Here is an 18,811-nt window from a genome sequence, read left to right as displayed (position 1 = left end):
AAGAAGAAGAAAGTATGTGTTTGCACACAGGGAAACAGTAATGTAAAATAATTTCCTCCACGTAGCATTATCTCTGTTATTGTAAGCCTGAAGTTATTATTCAGATATAAGCCAATTGTTTTATCAAGCATAGTAGTAATTTTAAGTGATAAGTCTTTCCAGATTTTGCTAATATGGACGATAACTTAAGCATATAGTTCTCTATATAGCTTCAGCATCTATTTTATACTTGAAATCATAATTTTCACAAGATCGTTGGCAAATTCTGAGAAAAGTTGCATAAAATATTATATGATATTCATCTATTATTATGTTGCCATACCATGAAACTTAACATGCAGATCTCACTAGCTTTTCCATTTCTATGATTGTGGAATTTCGTCTCTTAAGCAACCATTTATTACGCTCACAGATTTGGTTGTCAGACATTCAGTCGGGGCCATGGGGATGGCTTGCCTCTGCTCCATGAAGTCTGAAGTCCCAGATCGAAGTCTTGAAGGCTGGAAAACAGAGCAGCTGTTGGCTCAGTCGCACACACATCTGGCAGATAGTACAGGCTGCTGGCTGAGACCTTAGCTGATGCTGTCAATTAGAATTCCTGTAAGAAGCCTCACTGAGTGGCCCAGACTTGTTCACGGCACGTGGGTTGGTCCAACGGAGCACATCTAAAGACTGGGGGAGCCAGGTGAAAGTCTGAAACTTACTATGACCTCGCCTCAGAGTTTCCAATTCTGTCCCATTCTCCTTATCAAGGCAACCATAGCCTGCCTGATTTCAAAGGTGGGGCTGCAGAGGGAGATTGACTGATAGGTAAGTAGCAAAGCTCCAGAAGAACTTAGGGGATAGCTTCGATTTCCCTGGTTGGTTTTGTTTTGTTTTGTTTTGTTTTGTTTTGTTTTGTTTGTTTGTTTGTTTTGCCACTGGGTTTCCATTACTGGCAACTTTCTACATATAGTAGTTGCTAGATGGATTTGTTTAGAACCTGTCAGTATAGTTCTTAACACATAGTGGTTGAAAGTGTCTTATTTTTATCATGTCTTTTTATTGAATGCTACCAGACTGTTACAAGAGGGTGAGTGAAATAATTCATCATTTGCTTTAACGGGTTACTGTAGAATTATTACTCTAGAACTCAAATATTAAATTATGTTAAGAAAAGATTGTCTGCAAGGAGGATAGCAAGGGCTTTCCCATACTGAGTATTGTGCAGTGAGAAGAAAACAATAGGACACTAAGCATAAATTGGCACATTTTGTCTTGCAACATATCTGAAGTCAAAGTTTGCCCAGGGAATTGAAAATGGAGTCTGACCAGAACCGGAGGATGGATTTTGGTCTTGCAGCAAGGAAATGAACACAGTGTTGATCAGAATGTAAATAATAAATGCAAAAACCCATTTAAAATCAATCCTATTTGAAGGTAGAAAACAACAATGTAATTCGAATTATAATTGATTTAGTAAATTATAAATACATATACTGAATTTATTTCTTACACATCCATAATAAATGTCATCCTACATAGTATAGAACATTTCTCCAAATCATTAAGTTAATTTGGGGGGATAAAAAAAAACACAAAAACTCCATATTCTTTCAAACATGAAGATACATACTCTACTCTAGGCCAATATAAAGAGTATATACTATGAACCACAATCTAGTCAAGTACTCATTATACTTAATTTCATTTCTCTAAAGACTATATTTAATATTACTTGCACAATAAAAAAATATTGTGCAAAATAGCAAGTGCTATAGGTAAATATGAATGAAATTCTCAATGTAACTTTTTAAAGCTAGAATTACTGCATGTTCTACTCTGCAGGTCATGATTTTATAAAATATTTTTTCTTCTCCAAACATGCCAGTGTTCAATCCTGATTTAAACTTATCCTTATCTTTCTAAAGAAGTAAAGCTATAAGTAATTCTCCAAAAGCAACAATTTTCATCTTTAAAATTAGATTCCATCAGATCACATCAGTGAAGATAATAACTAAGACCACGGAATCGTCTCTGTACATAAAATGCCCGCCATGGGGCACACTGGGGACTTTGATATCAGCTGGGGTTTTTTCCTGTGTTGAGCAAGTTCTGCATTATTTTTAATGCTGCAAAAGCTCTCCTCTGCAGTCTTCTGCACAATCTCTTGAGAACGTGTGCCTTGGTGTTGGGGTTGCCTGCATGATGATGCCTTTCAGAATATCAAACTGTTACTGAATTCTGACTCGTAGTGTTACTAGGAACAGAGAGTACTTCACTTATCAGTGACTTTTTATTTTGTGATGCTGCTGTTCTGCTCAGTCTCTAAACGTCAGATGGCCAATTGATTCTACTAGATACAGAATGCACACGATAGTATTGTTTTCAAGTCCTGTTGCTTTTACCCTCTAAACACCAGCTCTTCACAGCTTTTATACAACTACTGCTTTGATTTTTGCTTCTATCATTTCTTTCATTGGCTATGATTTGCTGTTTGTCCTCAGCTCTTACCTCGCCTCCCCCACAATCATCCTTTGTATTATTTCCTAAATTATATTGCTTCTCACCTAAAATTTCTTATTGGCTCCATATAGTGGTCACAGAAGATAGTTGGTATGATTTGTCAGCAGGATGAAGTAAAAAAAGAAAGCCCACAGTCTTTTTTCCTGGCCCACCTACATGACCAAACTCTTCTTACACTGTTCTCCATTCTTCCCCCTCTCCTTCCTCCTCCTTACCCCCCTCCCTTTTTCCCTACCTCTATCTCTTCCTTTCTTCTTTTATTTACTCATTCCAGAAATATGTGTTGAGATCTCACTATGTGCTAGGCACTGTCCTAGGCTCTGGAATACACTCATGAGTAAAAAAGACCAGTCTTCTGTTAGGCATATAGAATACTGAGGGGAGATATCCTTCCACCAGATCACAGTTCCCATGTGTGTTAAGTTGCGGCCATGAAAGGTACTACAGAGCAGCACAGTGTGAAAAAAGGATACACAGTGGGAGAACTTTACCTAGGCAAAAGGGATCTACGCAGGAAGATTCTACAGGCTGTATTTATTTACACGTGGCATGAAGTAAGAAATCTGTAACTGGTGGTTTTCATTTATTCAATTAGGGACCTACCATACTATGCTAGCGCTGGGGAAATAAAAAAAGAATACAAAATATAGAGACTCTACTCTCTCTACGGTAGTTAATTATCCAAGTTAGGGAGGCAGGAGCTAGGTCGAGGGCTCTCTTGGAGGAGGTAGTAATGACAGATGAGATGGAGTTTGAAAGCCTAACAAGGATGACAAGATAACAGCAGATAATTTGTGTCCTCTCTCTTTTTTCTTTTTAAATCTGACAAGAGATCGATCAATTGTATAGATCTTTCCAAAGCACCAGCTTTGGGTTTCATTGATTTTTCTGTATTGTTTCCTTGTTTTCAATTTCATTGATTCATGCTGCACTTTTAAAATTCTTATTTCCTTTCTTCTGCTTGCTTGCTTGAACTTTTGTTTGCTGTTCTTTCTCTAGCTTCCTAAGGTAGAGAAGATTAGATTAATGTTTTTAGATCTTTCCTCTTCTCATACATACATTCAGTGCTATAAATTTCCTTCAAATCACTACTGCCTTTATTGTATCCCACAAATTTCTGTTTTATTTTTAATCTGTTCAAAATATCTTTTCATTTTTCTTGAGACTTCTTGACTTGTGTGTTGCTTATGTTGCTTAGAAGTGTGTTGGGTTAAAATAATGCAACACAGAGGCCAATAGACTGAGGTGGCTCTGATGCCTTGGTAACCTACCCGAGGACACTGAAACCTAAGCCAGGCTCAGTGCACTGGTATCTGAGAAAATGAAACTTAAGAACAACCAATCACATACAGCCAACTGGGCTTTCCCAAGTAAGGCAGCTGCTTGAGCTACAGCCAATGAAATAACTTCCTTGCTCTGCTCCCTTGTCTTCTCTACAATAATCTCTTCCCTAGTTCCCGTCAGTGAATCACTCCCAACCGCTTGCATTGTCACTGCCTGATTTGCATCAATGAATGCTCAACTAAACTGTTGAAAGTTTTAATGTGCCTCAGTTCAGCTTTTAACAGTTCTGGATAAAATGCTTTCCTAGCCATGTTGAGAGGAACCATGTAAATTATGTGATAGGAATGACTTAAAAAGGAAGAAATCTATCATTGACCTTGACAGGATTTATAGGCGAAATATACTGGTGAAGCATTTCACACTAAAGAAAGCTGTCATGAGTAATGGTGTCAGGTCAAAAAGGAAGTTAAGTTTCTATTATTACAACTTTGAAACATTAAGTTTCTTAAAGAATCAAAATATTAACAAATCAGGCCACTATATAAAAAGATCTTAAACATTTTACATAACAAGAAGAAAACAAGTACCCAGTTGGAAACCTCTATTTGCTAAAACATACCATTTTTGGACTAAATCTGTGTGGATGGCCTTCTAGTATATAAGGTACAAATCTGATTGTCGAGATCTGCAGATAAAACCCATCTTCCCCATTTATTCTTTGTGTCTTCTTGGCATCTTACTTAGATTCTTTAAGTTGAAGTTCCTCATACAATAAAGAATACAATGTTTACCTCAAAGTGTTGCTGTAGGAATAAAATAAAAAACATGAATGTAAAATAATGTGTACAGAGTAGGTGATCAGTAAACATGAGCTATTTCTCCTATTGTTGCTTTTAGAAGGCTTCTGATCCAAGTTCATGATTAATATAAGATAAATCTATAGAATTTCTTCACACTCATCTATTTCTGTGTATAACTTTTTAATTTATAATTATACACTTTAAGAATGCTTTAAGAATCTGACACATTGAAAACTCTCTAGAATCACTAAAGTAAAAGTTCCACAGCTCTGAAGGAAAACAAATAATAGCAAAATTATCCTATAATTTTAGTAATTGTCAAGGTGGCACTACAATGTCAGACTAATTCCTTTGGAAAATCTAAATTTTCAGTATATTTCTTTGTATTTTAAATGTGCCAGATGAAATGTGATTGTATATTTACATGCTATAGTTATTACTTAGAAGAAAAATGATCTATGTCATGTAATTTCCAAGGAAGCAACAATAACTTAATTGTGCTCTTGTTGATTTTAAAGTGTAGCATGAAAAACATCCTTGGAGACTTCCAAAGATACACAAAGTACTCCTAACGAGAGCAATAGAAACACCAGGAGAATCTAGCTGTGAATGTTTTCCAAAAAAGCTGTTTACGTGTTAAGGGACCCGGTTTAATTCATAGTGTTACAGCTGTGAGGTTAATGTGCAGATCTGAGATTTTATCACAAAGGACCATTATATGTACTTAACATGCCACTTAGTCCTATAATTTCCCCTTTTATAGTAATGCATAGAAATGCACATACATCTTAAAGTACTAGATGAGTGTTGTGATGGTTGTTAATAATAACAGTAATGATGAACATGACAATAACCACTATTTATTAAATGATCAAAATATGCTGGGTCCTTTCTTTAGTGAGCACTTTGTACACATCATCTCCTTGATTCTCTCAACAACCCAATTAAATCGATGCTATTATTATCTCTATCTTGAAGAAAAGGAACCTAAGGCTTTAGTAGATAATTTGCTGGGGAGGGTGTTTTTGGTTAAATACCCAGTCGTCACTCCTCGTGTCCATGAACTTATTCCTTGCCAAAGAACATCAGGTTTTTTTCCAAGCATGAAAACACCTGGAGATGTTGGGTCCTTCTCCAGCTCCAGGACTAAAAACTGAGTGGTCTCATTCCAGCATATTCCTTCCATCTCCCTTGGGATTGACTGAGAAGTGAACTTGAACACATATCTCCAAAAGAACTATAAGGTCTACTTTTGCTGCATGACTGGTAGGAAGAGTTTCTCACTTTTTAAAAAAAAGCAAACAAACAAAAACTGATGTTCTATCTTCTGGGCTTTGAGTGTTGTGAGGGTGTAAGACCTAGATCTGCTATCAGCATCTTGATACTACAAGATGAATGAATGTGAAGACAAAGCCCTCACGCCATCTCCCATCCAACACCCCAATACCAATTCCTCTTACCCTGCTCTATTTTTTTCCCATAGAATGCATCATTTTTAGCATACTATATAATTTCCTGTTATTATATTCAAGGTTTATATGTGTTATGCATTATTATATTCCTTGTTAATATATGTTATCATACATCACTATTGTGTTCATTCTTATAGCTTCACTCCCTGGCAACAGTGTAAGCTCCACAAGAGCAGAGGTTTTATGTCTATTTCACTAATATGTCCTGAGTACCCAGAACAGTGCCTGCCACAGGGAAGGCTCTGCTGAAGACAGGAGAGTGGAAACAATAGAAAAAAAACCTGGATCACTGAGGTACAGATCTAGCCATTCATCTTACTGCTACACTTCCTGTTTTGTGAATAATATGTTCCCTTGAAATCAGAATTATATGGGTTTGGGCACTGCTTTATTCAGAGTCAAATATATCAAAAAGTAATACACCTACCAAGTTTTTCTGCTAGGAAAGATCATATATGAGATTCAAATGCGTAGACATACACTTGTATGAATTTTGAGCTGGACACTCAAAACCATATTTTTTTTTCACCAGCATGCTATACTGCACCATGGACATATTAATGAGAGATGCTGTGAGATCACCTTGAAGTGGGAGAAGGAGGTAGAGTGAAGTAATCATTCCATAAACCATAGACCTACTGTGCATTAGGCATTGGAATGGACACTAGGAATGCAAGGGTTCACTGAACTTGCTCTTCATTCTAAGACTATACAGGGGGGTATACAGTGGACTTGGGGAAGCATGAAGAAGTAACCTACCTCTCTCAATTAGGACGCTTTTAATAGTGAACAACAGAAAATCCCAATTGAATTCATCTACTCAAACATACGTGGGATTTATCATTTCATATAATAAGGAATCTGGAAGTTGGTGGTTTCAGGGTTGTTCAATTCAGAGGTATAATAAATGTTATTAAGGACACAGCTTCTTTCTGTCTTCCTGCTCTGTCACCCTTAACTGGCTGTTTTCCTCATTATCTCAAAATGGCTCAGTAATTCCAGCCATCACAACCTCCCCCACATCGATGTCAAGTAGCAGGAAAAAATAATTAACTTTCCTTTCTATTTTGCCAGCTTTATTGAAGTAATATTGACAAATAAAATTGTAAGACATTTAGACAACATGATGATTTGATGGAAGTGTACATATACATCATGAAAGGATTCCATCACCTCACGTGTTTGCTTTTTTGGGGGGTGGTAAGAACATTTATCTTCGAAAATTTCAGTCATACAGTATGTATTATGAACTATAGTCACCATGCTATACATTAGATCCTCAGACCTTATTCATCTTATAACTGAAAGTTTGCTCTTTTTTAGACTGATCTCTCCCTACTACCCCCACTCCTAGCCACTAGCAACTACTCTTCCACTGTTTTCTGACTTCAACTTTTTTCTTCCTCCCTCCCTTCCTTCCTTCCTTTCTCCTTCCCTTCCTCCTTCTCTTTTTTCTCTTCCTCCTTTTCTTTCTTTCTTTCTTTCTTTCTTTCTTTCTTTCTTTCTTTCTCTCTTTTTTCCCTGCCCCCCCTCCCTCCCTCTTTTTTTAAGATTCCACATATAAGTGATACCATGCACTATTTGTCTTTGTCTGGTTTATTTCACTTAGAACAATGGTTTCCAGTTTCATCTGTGTTGTCAGAAATGACAGAATTTCTTATTTTTTAAGGATGAATAATATTCCATAGTGCATATATACGCTACATTTTATTTATCCGTTTATCTATCAACTGACAGGTTGCTTCCAAGGGAACTGTTCCACGGGTAGCTGTACACTGTCTCTGAGAAGAGGGAGCTGAGGCATTTCCTATGTTGCCATTTTGGTCAATTGCCCTTCACTCTTTAAGCGCTAAGGAAACTTCCCTAAAATATTCCCTAGGCAGATGTATTGTGTGTCATTGGATAGATTTGAATCATATGCACATTCCCAAGCCAGGCAAGGGAAATAAATACAATAACCATGATTAATTTGGGAAAAGACAGACTTGTGTCCTGAATCTGCAAAGGTTTACCGGAAGTAGGCATTTTATTTAGAACAAGGTCACAGCACAGGGCTGATATCTGAAAAAGTAAGAGTATTCTTCATAAGAAGGGTAAGGGGGGGATGGCTGTTGAGTGGACCTCAAGTGTTTGTGACTTTGGTTTAGTTCTCATGTTACATGATCCTTCATAGGCATTTGACAGAGTCACTCAAATCCTTTTCTGGATTTCTATGAAACAACTTTCTGTCAGCCATTTCCTAATTATTGTAAAAGTTAAATATAATGAATATAAAACAAAATATGCATATATGGTTTTGGATACTGTGGCTACATTAAAAAAAAAAAAACCCAAAGCTTAGTTTAGTTGCTTAAAATAATAATACTTATTTCTCATTCTTTTTTTTTTAAGTTTATTTATTTTGAGAGACAGAGAGAATGTGTGTGTGTATGTGCATGTAGGCAGAGGAAGGGCAGAGGCAGAGAAAGAATCCCAAGCAGGCTTTGCACTGTCAGCGTAGAGCCCAATGTGGGGCTCAATCTCACGAGTTGTGAGATCATGACCTGAGCTAAAACCAAGAGTCAGATGCCGATCTGACTGAGCCACCCAGGTGCCTCCTCATTTCCCTTTCAATCTGCATCCTAGGCAAGGCTCAATAGGAATACTTTGTGTTAGTTCCACTGGGTGCCAGGGTGGCTGGAACGGTGGGGCTACGATCACTTGTGACTCATGCATGTGACACGTGAGCTAAGAAGCAGCAGCTGGGGCTCCTTGGCCGTCTTTCCCATTCTCTGTATCGTCTCTCCATGTGATCTTTCAAACTGTGCCCTCAGGGATTCCAAGGTGTGTCAGCTGAGAGAGAGAAAAAGGGAACCAGGAAGAAGATTTATGTGGCTTCAGGTGTTACATAGTGTCGCTTTCACCATAGTCCTAGCATTCACACACAGGAGGAGGGAACAGGGAATTCGGCTTTTGTGAGGAGTGTCAACATCACATCCGAAAAAGAACATGTGGAATGAGACGTATTAGAGCACAGATATTAATATGTATTTTTAGAATATCATTAGTGATATTGTAAAGATTATTTGGGTAGGAAAATAGAAAACATTATGGAAAGTTTAGCAAAAGAGACACATAGATAAAACCTATGATATATTAAAGTACTTCCAAAACTAAATTAATTAAAACAGTACTGATGGCATATACAAAAATCAATGAAACCAAATAGACATCTTTAGAGAAAGGCCCTAAAAATTGTACTATATTATGTAAAAAGTATGACAAATCAAGGGGAAGACTTCTAAGTAAATATTGTTCATACAATTGTTTGCAAAATTAAACTCCAGAGGAGTTAAGTACAACCAAACAAAACGTTCTATTACCTAAAGGTAAAAATGTTAAAAATGCACAATTATCAGATATTTAAAAATGAGCTGCTTATTTGGTATATAAGAAGATATTCAACAATATACATAATCAAGGAAACCCCTAGCTCCACATGCAAACAGTATGCATTAGAAAGAAAATCAATTATGTCGGTATCAGTTATGTCAAAATCAGGTAAAATAGACTGAGGGCAAAAGAAGTATCAGATATAACATGGACATTGAGTACTGATAGAAGAATCAGAAACACGAAACAGTGAGGAATCTATATTCACTTGAGAGCAGAGCTTTAAAATCGTGCAACAAAGATTGACAGAAGAGACAATTCCACAAACACTGTTAAAAATTTTAACACGTCTCTTTCAACAATTGATAGAATTGTGGCTACAAACAAACAAACACCTAAAGCTTGGTTGCTTAGAATAACAATACTTATTTCCCTCTCTTTCTTTTTTTTCTTTATTTTAAGAGAGAGAGTGCACATGTGCATGCGGGCAGAGCAGGAGCCTTGCCCCTCACAAATCACACACACACAAATCAATGAAGCAACGACGATCTGAGCAATATTATCCCACTACCATGACCCAATTGATATTTATAGGACAATACATGCAACAATTGAAGATTACATATTTTTGCAAGTGTGCATAGCACATTTGCCAAGGTAAACTGTATGCTGGCCTGTAAAAACATTTTCTTTTTTTAAAAATTTCACTATAATTCTATTAGTTCCAGACATGCAGTGATTCATATAGTGGTTCAATAATTCTATTTCAAGATAAGAGTGCTAAAAATATTTTCAATCCATTTCAAAGAATTGAAATTTTTAAAAAAGACTTTTTTTTACTACCAAAGTAGCAAAGGTAAGAAATCATTATAATAAATTTAGAAGCAACACAATTGGTAGAAAATAGCAAAACAGTTAAGAAAATTATCTACTTGATTTATGAAATGATTAAAAACAATTGAGTTTTAAAAAAAACATTTTGAGTTTATAATAATATGAGAAATTTTTATATTATGTAGAACAAAAACAAAGTCAGTGTGTAAGTTCAACCTACCACATGATCACCGTAATTGAAAACCTTAAAGTATAGACAGACACTTCTGGCTACGACATGTTAACTGATACTGGAGTTGTCCTTGTGGTGAAGATAACAGCAAAACTGAAAAAACGTATATAAAGTAACTGTTTTCAGGCATTGAACATCAGGCAGCTGAGGAATGTGAATCTTGAAAGAAGAAAAATACCCAATGTGATATCCAAGATAGGTCACCCTGACTTTATGACTGGAGACACTTTCCCATTGTGGACCAGTGTTCCTACTGAATGGAGGAAGACTGGATATTTGGGGTTTTGAAATGTTGGAAATTCATGTGGCAGAACCTGAGCAAAGGGAGGGGAGGTGTAGGCTGGCAGGGAGGGTAGAACCAAATGGTAGGGGGGCAGTTAAAATGGTGACGCATGGGATCTTTTGAGGAAAAAATGACCCGTGATAAATTTCCTGTAAAGAAGATGGTCACGGCTCTCTGAATCTAATGCTCGAGTTAAGTTCTTACTCATAAAGTGCTCTTCTGCCATTTCTCTTTTATTACAAGTCTTCAATAATTGTCGCCTATGCACAGCAGTCCTGTGTTTGTGGTGTTTGACAGAACAGAAGTGGGTGGAAGAGGGAGAGCGTCTCAGGAAACTGGAACTTATACTGAAGAATTTAGTCACAGAAGAGAAAGGTCCTATGTCACCAGGTCCACAGGACATACCTTTTCTAGTCTAATTTGAAGTCTATCTCAAATCATGTTTCATAGAGGTAAATAAATTCAAATGACGAGATGCAAAATGTGCCGAAATAACACAAAACTTAATGGATGTAATCATTTTATTCATAAAATCTGAAATTCCTTCCTAATCTGCATGTGATGGAAGACAATTGGGCAATTTTTAAATAACAACACATTATTAAAGGGAAATATTAGCTTACAGATATTAAACTTAGGGTATGGGGTTCACTAACACATTCACGGACGTGAGAAATGCTGACAGGTTGTAACTGCACGGTACTTATAATAGAACTAACAGAAACCACCTCTGGGAGAGGGGGGTTGTTCTAGAGGAAATCCTCTGGGGATTTCTTGCTGATTCACCAAGTCAAATGCCCCTTACTACAAAAAGGCCTCACTGGAGTCTTTGTTAGATTCTATAAGAATCTGTACTGACTGGTTCGGGACACCTGGGTGGCTCAGTTAGTGAAACATCCAACTCTTGGTCATGATCTCATGTCGTGGTCATGGGTCAGGTCATGATCTCACAGTTAGTGAGTTCGAGCCCTGTGTGGGGCATCTGTGTTGACAGCGTGGAGCCTGCTTGGGATTCTCTGTCTCCCTCTCTCTGCACCTCCACTACGTACTCTCTTTCTCAAAAATAAATAGACATTTTTTAACAGTCTCCTATGCTTTGGCTCTCTCCCACTCCAACCTCCTTTTTTTTCTTTTTCTTTTTCTTTTTTTTTTTCCTTCCCCTCCCCCATGGGTTGATGGGGGGTGGGAGGGAGGGTAGGGTGGGTGATGGGTATTGAGGAGGGCACCTTTTGGGATGAGCACTGGGTGTGGTATGGAAACCAATTTGACAGTAAATTTCATATATTAAATAAATAAATAAATAAATAAACAAACATTAAAAAAAATAAAGCTACAAAGCCTTCTAAAAAAAAAAAGAAAAGAAAAAAAAAATAAATAAACATTAAAAAAAAAAAAAGAATCAGGGCTGGTCAAGGCAGATTTGCTAAGGTGTAAACCATAAGGGCAAAGAGAGGCACTTCATGGTACTTAGAAAGCTTCAAGAGTGACTTAGAACAACAGCATACATCTGACTACTATAGTTGGAAATGAGAAGCTTAAAAATAGATATGGCTTTTTATTTAATCATGCCATTTAGGCTCTTCTTTACAATGACAAATTGTGCTGTATACAGGAAAATATTTAAATTGCTTAAATAAAAATTCAGCACAAGCTGCTCTTATATTTGCATGGCAATCATTTACTGCTTCTGTAGAAAGCATGAAAATCCTCTATGCTCTACTGACATTATGCTAGATAGACTGACATGTAAGGGTGCATCTGGGCTGCTCTCTGCTATCTGATCAAGAATTAGAGATATGAGGGTTGCCTGTGTGGCTCAGTCGGTTAGCTTCTGACCTCAACTCAGGTCGTGATTTTATGGTTCATGAGGTTGAGCCCTGCATCACCCTCTGTGCTGACAGCTCAGAACCTGGAGCCTGCTTCAGATTCTGTGTCTCCCTCTTTGTCTGCCACTCCCTTGCTCATGCTCTCTAAATAAATAAATAAATAAATAAATAAACAAACATTAAGAAAATTAAAAAAAATAGGAATCACCACAATAAAATAGTCGGTTATTGGTCGGTAAATATTCCACCTAAAAACATGCAAAGATGCCATCCTATGTAATACATATATTTTTCAGAATTTATTCAAACTGAGACACCAATTTGCTATGCATATTGTGCTAACATTCTTATTCAATTCCTTTTCCTGCTTTAATAACAAGAATGTTTAAAACAATGCATCACTTACCCATTTGGAACCATAGTCATACTGATAAGAATTCACTTAAAAGTGTACATGAAGATACCTTGGAAGGCAAGTCCCACTTCAGCAGGAAAAACTAAACATGGGGCTACTGTTTTGAGGTTTTATTATATTTACATATTTCCAAAGTCATTATTTGTTCATCAAATCAGCGTTTTCTTTATATTATCTTCAATTACTACATTAACAATAACATGTGTTATAATACCTTGTAAGTGTGCTTTTTCCACATGAATAGATGATAAACTGTGATAAACAGGATGATCAACTTAATTTTAGAGAGACTACCTACTTCCAGAGAAAAATAGGTTAATTAAAACATTCCAGGTGCCTCAAAGGGAAATTCACACGGTACATAAGACAAAAAGAAAAGAAAAAGAGAAAGAAGAAAAATGTGGGGATGAAAGGCATATATACAAAACAGGTCACTAATCAAAAGGTCAATTAGGTTTGAATCTTCTAAGAAGAAACAGACAGGGTGCACTCAGAAAAGTGTTCTCTTTATAAGGTCCCCTACGATCTTTCAATTTCCAAGTTCAATAGTTTCTACTTTCAGTATTTGCCAGTAAAATTACATTAATTTTTAAAGTGCTTTGCTGGCCTGAAAATATTACTTGATCCTGAATGCTCACTTGATTACTGTTTTCTGAGGATTCTCCTGCTATAACAGATAACATTATGCAAATTTTTATATGGCCACCCATGATACCAAAATACATTATACTAATAAACTGTCAGGGCTGGAGATAGTGAATGACAGCACTTCCATAGTCCAGATAGAAAGCCAGTTCTAAAAACAGATGTTTGGACTTAAGTTAGTAAAGTTTGTTTTTTGTTTTGGGGTGTTGTTTTCTTTTTTTTTTTTTTTTTTGGTCCATTTTACAGAAGTGGAAAACGTGTTGTCTGTGGATCATGTGGTGAAAAATATTAACTAACACAGGCCATGGAATCTTAATGAATAAGTTTAGGATGAATAAATTAATACAAATTTCCATGATGAAGGAAAGGCTTCCAATCAAATGCAGCAACCTGTAAATCTGTTGACATCACAGGTGATTTTTTATTAATGACTCTTCTTGCCATAGAAAATACCTCATATACTAGAGAGCATTGGTATCCTTCACTCAAGTTAGCCTTAGATAGAAATCTTAGAGCTCACCAAGATAAAGGAACTGTGCTCCAGAGAACTTAATTATAGCTCGGATGACTGAGAATGATAATTTCCTTGGAAAAAAGTCACCACATTAGATACAATAGTTCTTTCATTTATTTTACTTACCCAGAAAAGTCCATAAATTCTTGCTTTCCTAAATTTTCACTATGTAGACACATGGATTATATTATTGTTTCCTAACCATTATGATAACAAATGACTTTTAACTGATAATAAAATTATAAAGAATATTGTATTTGTTTTATTACATTTATTTTTTTGTTTTATTCTCTACCCATTATTAGAACTGTGCATTGTGGGCTGTACCTATTCATAATTATAGCCATTATTCTCAGAGGCTCATCATAGTCAGAAAATTTCTATTCCCTGTGCTTTTTGTCACTTATTTTTTTTTAAATGTGTAGTTCACAATTTGGTTAAGTGAGGTGTTACATCTCTCGTGTTGCCTTCAAAATGGAGGTTTTCCTGCTGCAACTTACTTTTAGAAGAGCATAAACTGTAGAAATGACCCAGGCTCCTGACTCTGGAGGTTTGAAAAAATTGGATAATGTAAATAGAAAGTTAATAGATTGAGAAGATTTTGAAGTTCACTTCCAAATGTACAACAAGAAAAGCTGGACAAACCGTAAATTAAGATTTTTATTGGACCCATCAGAAAACTGAGGTTTCAGGCACATTTGGAGAGACAGGCACATCCAGAGACAGAACAGAGATCTACCTACCTGGAGCAGAAGCTATTAGGAACACTTAAATGATAGAGCACAGTTTTAGGGGGCTCCCACCCTTCCGTGGACTTTTCCTCCAGGAAACCCACCAGGTTCTCACGTGACGATCTGAGAATGACCCCTTTAAGGGCTTCCTCCAGAAGGTGGGGAGTGGGGGAGAGTCGCCACTGTAAAATATGCCCAGATTGTGACAGAGGATTCCTCCCCACTCTATGCCCCTCCAGACTTCCAATCTCAGCAAAGAAGGAAAGAAACTTAGTCAGCAGAGGCCAGGGCTTCGAGGAAATAGATTGGGAACCAGGGAGGGGAGGAGGCAATGGAAGAAGTGTGGGGTGGGAGCTACAAAGTAGCAGAAATACTGTGAGGTCACAGTCCTGAGACAGTCTTCACTGAAAGACTTAGGTTTAATTAGAATATTACAAACACTTCCGCTCCCCAACACCTTACCACCATACCAGTAGCTTCCTAATACAATACCAGTGGATTGCAGCTAAAAGAACTGCCAAGATACAGACTCTCAGAAGTTGATTACAAAGAGGGGGGCCAAGTCAAGAGAGGAGACAAAGACACCAAAGGAATTCAAAGCCTTTGGTGACTATAACTACAGCAGATGTGAAACACAGCTTAATCCTAGCCACATTGATATAAATTCTCCAATGAAAGATCTGTTTACCTCAATTCCTATTATCTGATAACAATGTGTCTAGTTTTTTTTTTTTAATTTTTTTTAATGTTTATTTATTTTTGAGAGAGAGACAGAGACAGAGCGTGAGCGTGGGAGGGGTAGAGAGAGAGGGAGACACAGAACCCGAAGCACGCTCCGGGCTCTGAGCTGTCAGCACAGAGCCCGACGCGGGGCTTGAACTCACGAGCTGTGAGATCATGACCTGAGCCGAAATCAGCCGCCCAACCGACTGAGCCACCCAGGCGCCCCCAATGTGTCTAGTTTTAAAAAAAATCACAAGGCATGCAACAAACAAAAAACTACTCTCTGAAGAGACACAGCAGTCATCAGAAGCAGACTCAGATATAACAGATGTGGGAATGATCAGAGAATTGAAAATAACCATGGTTAATAATTTAGGGCTATAAGAATAAAAGTAGCATACAAAAGTAGATGAGTAAAGTATGGGGCACCTGGGTGGCTCAGTCAGTTGAGTGTCTGACTCTGAATTTCGGCTCAGGTCATGATCCCAGGGATGTGGGAGTGAGCTCTGCGTGGAGCTTACTTAAGATTCTCTCTCCCTGTACCCCTCTCCCACCCCGCCCCACTCTGTCTCTCAAATTTAAAAAAAAAAAAAAAATTGATGGGCAAAGCAGACAGAAAGATGGAAACTCCAAGAGTGAAAAGTGAATGCTAAAGAAAGAAATTCGGTAACAGAAATGAAGAATGGTCCTTAGGAAACTTTAAGTAGCTGGGAAAAGAATCAAGAAGTGTGAAGATAGGTCAATAGAGACTTCCTACACTGAAATGCAAAGAGAAAAGGAAACATTAAAAAAAAAAAAAATAGAACATCCAAGAACTGTGAGACACTATCCCAAGGTATACATACGTATTCATAATTGAGAAATCAGAAGTGGAAGAGGAAAGGGAGCAGAAGAAAAATTTAAAGTAGTAATGGCCAAGAACTTTCCAAAATTAAAGACAGACACCAAGCCACAGACCCATGAAACTCAGATGATACCAACAGAATAAATTTTAAAAGCAAAAACAAAAAGCCACACAAATATTTAGTCATATTACCATTCAAACTGCAAAAAGTTAAAGATGAAATCTTGAAAGAAGATGAGGAAATGAAAAATATGTGTAGTGTTACCTCTAGAAAACAAAGACTTGTCATCAGAACACATGTAAGCAAAAGAGAGTGGAGTGATCTATTTAGAAGGAGAAAGCGTCAACCTTGAATTCTTTTTTTTTTTTTTTTCTTTCCTCTTTTTCAACCTTGAATTCAATATGCAACAAAATTACTTTGGAGAAAAGGAGACAAATTTTTTCTCAGATAAACAAATACTGAGGGAAATCATTGATAACAGACTCACCCTTCAAGAAATGTTAAGAGTTCTTGGGGTGCCTGGGTGCACTTGGTTGAGTGTCTGACTTTGGCTCAGGTCATGATCTCCGGTTCGGTTCATGAGTTCAAGCCCCGCATCTGGCTCTGTGCTGACAGCTTGGAGCCTGGAGCCTGCTTCGGATTCTGTGTCTCCCTCCTTCTCTGCCTGCTCTCTCTCTCTCTCTCTCTCTCTCTCTCTCTCTCTCTCTCTCAAGAATAAATATTTAAAAAGAAGAAGAAGAAGTAGAAGAAAAGAAATATTAAGAGTTCTTTAGGCAAGAGGAAAATGATATGGATCAGAAACTTGGACTTATATAAAGAAAGTATCACATAAAGAGAAAGAATAAATGTTTTAAAAATCCTTATTTTTCTTATTCTTCGTTGATCTATAAGACAACTGTTTAAAGCGGTAATCGTAACAATGTCATTGGTATATGGAAAAATATAATGAATATCAGCAATTTCACAAGGGATAGGAGGGAGAAATTGGGAATATTCTGTTACAAACTGACTATACTGCATGCTAAGTTATAGTGGTATTTGAAGGTGGACTTTGATTAAAAATGTGTATTTTACACTAGGGAAACCAATAACATTTTTTAAATAAGTGTAATTGATATGCTTAGGAAAGATAAAAATGGAATCATAAAAAATGCTCACTTAAAACCAGGAAAGGCAGAAATGAGAAAAAAGAAAAATCAAATGCAATGAATAAAAAGCAGTTACAAACAAGAGAACATTATTAGTCCATCTGTATCAATAATTACTTTAAATGCGACTGGTTTAGATATACCAATTTAAGATTCAATTTCTAAATTTCAGAGTTTGGTTCTTTTTTCTGCTGCACGTGGTATTTTGAATTGGAAATACTTTAGAGAGCCAAGTAAGAGTTCTAAAGCTAGGAAACCCAAATCCCAGTTTCCTCCCAACTGGCTACAATCTAGCCATTATATTTAATAAACTTTCTAAACATTTTTATGCATCATCAGTTCCTTTTTATTTTCAGTAGACTGAACTTCGGCAGCTGTGCTTTGTATATTTTGTTTGTATTCATATAGATGCAGTTTATTTAATACATTTATTACTTACAATTAATTTAATTTTAAATTAATGAAATAGATATAATTTCTTTAATTTATTACTAGTTACTACTTACTTTTAGCTTTTCCTAGGAGTGACTTCTTTCTACCTGGGCAACTCTCAAAAGAAATCTTGAAATAAGACACTAGTGAAAGTCTAGGAACTGGTAACACCTGTAGTTAAGAATAATTACTCTAGGAAATGATCCAGAAGCATTTATAGAAACAGTTTTAGAAATTGAGCAAAGTCTGTGCCTTCCTTTGAACTATAAAAATCATGTCTTTAATATTCTAATGTTAGTGTCAAGTAGGCTTTTTTTTTTTATACATAGACACTTTTGGTCACCAGTTTTTTTTATGTAGGTCTGATATTTACTATCATATATATCCTGTTCTTCTATTTTGATTCTCAGACATAGATGGGAGAAGGAAGTGACAGAAGGGAGGTGATGGGGGTAGATGTCTCTAGGCTTTGAGGATCTGTATAGTTAAACCTGCCTTTGATTTAATTCTAAAGAAATTCATACGCCTGTGGATCTTGATTTTTATTTTTACTGCTAAATGGTACTTTTTCAAGGGATGCCATTAAAGTAAAGAAAATAGGAGAAGTCAGCTTAAAATAGTTATGTTTCTTATTCCAGAGACCTTAGAGTTGTAAGTGAACATAATTTCTAAAAAATAAAGTTCTAATATTTCGTCACTGAAATGGTGACCTAATTTTTTTCCTCTGGAGCTTATAGAGAAGAGCCGTAT

The 18,811-nt window shown here is 36.6% G+C and overlaps 1 long non-coding RNA gene across 2 annotated transcripts in view; it reads left to right on the top strand.

The window, feature by feature from the left end:
* Nucleotides 1-699: 699 nt before the first annotated feature.
* Nucleotides 700-18,811, top strand: part of LOC109250257 (uncharacterized) — a 129,234-nt gene continuing 111,122 nt past the window's right edge. Inside the window, exon 1 of one of the 2 annotated variants that reach the window (XR_002072950.2) lies at nt 700-810. This is a non-coding gene — a long non-coding RNA (uncharacterized LOC109250257). Of the gene's footprint in view, nt 811-6,277; nt 6,356-18,811 lie in introns of those variants that run through there. The other variant, XR_002072951.2, reaches the window with a different exon arrangement.

This window comes from Panthera pardus, unplaced genomic scaffold (assembly GCF_024362965.1).
Source record: "Panthera pardus isolate Hobbes unplaced genomic scaffold, ASM2436296v1 HiC_scaffold_7, whole genome shotgun sequence".
NCBI lineage: Eukaryota > Metazoa > Chordata > Mammalia > Carnivora > Felidae > Panthera > Panthera pardus.
Note: the sequence above shows the minus strand (reverse complement) of the source record. Positions and strands in the feature narration are given on the sequence as shown.